Source organism: Orycteropus afer, unplaced genomic scaffold, assembly GCF_000298275.1.
Source record: "Orycteropus afer afer isolate SDZICR_OR568_19922 unplaced genomic scaffold, OryAfe1.0 scaffold00039, whole genome shotgun sequence".
Taxonomy (NCBI): Eukaryota; Metazoa; Chordata; class Mammalia; order Tubulidentata; family Orycteropodidae; genus Orycteropus; species Orycteropus afer.
In genome coordinates, this window is record NW_006921626.1 from 6,993,812 (window position 1) to 6,996,340 (window position 2,529).

The window sequence follows — 2,529 nt, forward strand, 5'->3', positions numbered from 1 at the left end:
AAATCCCTGACAACCTCAATCTTTTCTCCCTTTATTGTGATGTTGTTTATTGGTCCAGTGTTGTTGTTGTTGCTAGGTGCCATCGAGTCATCTCTGACTCACAGCAACCCTGTGCACAGCAGAACAAAACACTGCCCAGTCCCACGCCAGCTCCATAATCCTTGCTATGCTTAAGCCCATTGCCGCAGCCACTGTGTCAATCCATCTCATTGAGAGCCTTACCCTCTTTTGTCAATCCTTCACCTTACCAAGCATGACATCCTTCTCCAGGGAATGGTCCCGTCTGATAACATGACCAAAGTAAGTGAGATGAAGTCTGGCCATCTTTGCTTCCAAGGAGCATTACGGCTGCACTTCCTCCAGGACAGATCTGTTAGTTCTTTCAGCAATCCATGGTACTTTCAGCATTTTTCACCAGCACCACAACTCAAAAGCATCAATTCTTCAGGCTTCCTAATTCATTGTCTGGCTCTCACATGCATAGGAGACGACTGAAAATATCATGGCTTGTGCCAGGTGCACCTTAGTCTGCAAGGAGACATCTTTGCTCCTCAGCACTTGAAAGAGGTCCTTTGCAGCCGACTTGCCCAGTGCTGTATGTCATCTGATGTCCTGACTGCTGCTTCCATTGGTGTCCATTGTGGAACCAAACAATGTGAAGTCTTTGACAACTTCAATATTTTCTCCATTTATCGTGATGCTGCTCCCAGTTGTGAGGATTTTTGTTTTCTTTATATTGAGATGTAGTCCATACTACAGACTGTATTTTTCAGTCTTCATCAGTAAGTGCTTCAAGTCATCCTCACTTTGAGCAAGCAAAGTCATCAGCATATCGCAAGTTGTTAATGATTCTTCCTTCAATCTTAATGTCACGTTCTTCTTCATATAGTCCAACTTCTCAGATTATTTGCTCAGCATATATATTGAATAAGTATGGGGAAAGGATACAACCCTGACACACTCCTTCTTGATTTTAAACCATGTAGTCTTCCCTTGTTCTGTTCAAACAACAGCCTCCTGATCAATGTACAGGTTCCTCATGAGTGCAGTTAAATATTCTGGAATTCCCATTCTTCTCAATGTTATCCACAGTTTGTTATGATCCACACAATCAAATGCCTTTGTATAGTCAATAAAACATAAGTAGACATCTTTCTGGTATTCTTTGCTTTGACCCAAGATCCATCTGACATCAGCAATGATATCCTTTGTTCCGTGTCCTCTTCTGTATCCAGCTTGCCCCTCTGGAAGTTCTCTGTCAATATACTGCTGCAACTATTTTTGAATTATGTTCAGTAAGATCCTACTTGCATGTGATATTAATGATATCGTTCAATAATTTCCACATTCTGTGGGATCACATTTCTTTGAAATGAGTAGAAATATGGATCAATCTCTTCCAGTCAGCTGGCCAGGTAGCTGTCTTCCAAATCTCTTGGCATAACTGAGTGAGTGCCTCCAGCGGGGCATCCATTTGTTGAAACATCTCAGTGGGTATTCCATCAATTCCTTGAGCCTTGTTCTTAGCCAATTCCTTCAGTGCAGCTTCACCTTCTTCCTTCAATACCATTGGTTCTTGATCATAAGCCACCACCTGAATTGGATGATGATCTACCAGTTCTTTTTGGTACAGTGATTCTGTGTATTTCTTCCATCTTCTTTTGATGCTTCCTGCATCATTCAATATTTTGCCCATAGAATCTTTCAATATTGCAACTCAAGGCTTACATTTTTTCCTCAGTTCTTTCAGCTTGAGAAAGGGTAAGCATGTCTTCCATTTTGTTTTTCTAACTCCAAGTCTTTGCACATGTCATTATAGTAATTGGCTTTGTCTGCTCAAGCTGTTCTTTGAAATATTCTATTCAGCTCTTTTATCTTGTCATTTGTTCCATTTGCTTAGGTTCTCTTCATTCAAGTGTAAGTTCAGAGTCTCTTCTGTCATCCATTTTGGTCTTTTCTTCTTTTCTCATTTTTTTTAATGACTTCTTGCTTTCTTCATGGATGATGTTCTTGATATCATCCCACAATCCTTCTGGTTTTAAGTCATTGGTGTTCAATGCATCAAATCTATTCTTTAGATGTTCTCTAAATTCAGGAGGGATATATTCAAGATCATTTTTTTTTTTTTTTTGGCTCTCAATTCAGGAGGGATATATTGAAGATCATTTTTTTGGCTCTCATGGACTTGTTTTACTTGTCTTTAACTTCAAGTTGAACTTGCATATGAGCAGTTGATGGTCTGTTCCACAATCAGCTCCTGGGCTGGTTTTGGCTGAAGATATTGAGGTTTTCCATCACCTCTTGCCATAGATATTGTCAATCTGATTCCTGTGTATTCCATCTGGTGAGGTCCACATGTATAGCCGCTGTTTGTGTTGTTGATAAAATGTATTTGCAATTAATAAGTCATTGGTCTTGCAAAATTCTACCATGTGATTTCCAGCATTATTTCTGTCACCAAGGACAAATTTTCCAACTACTGGTAATTCTACTTTGTTTCCAAGTTTTGCATTCCGGTCACCAGTGATA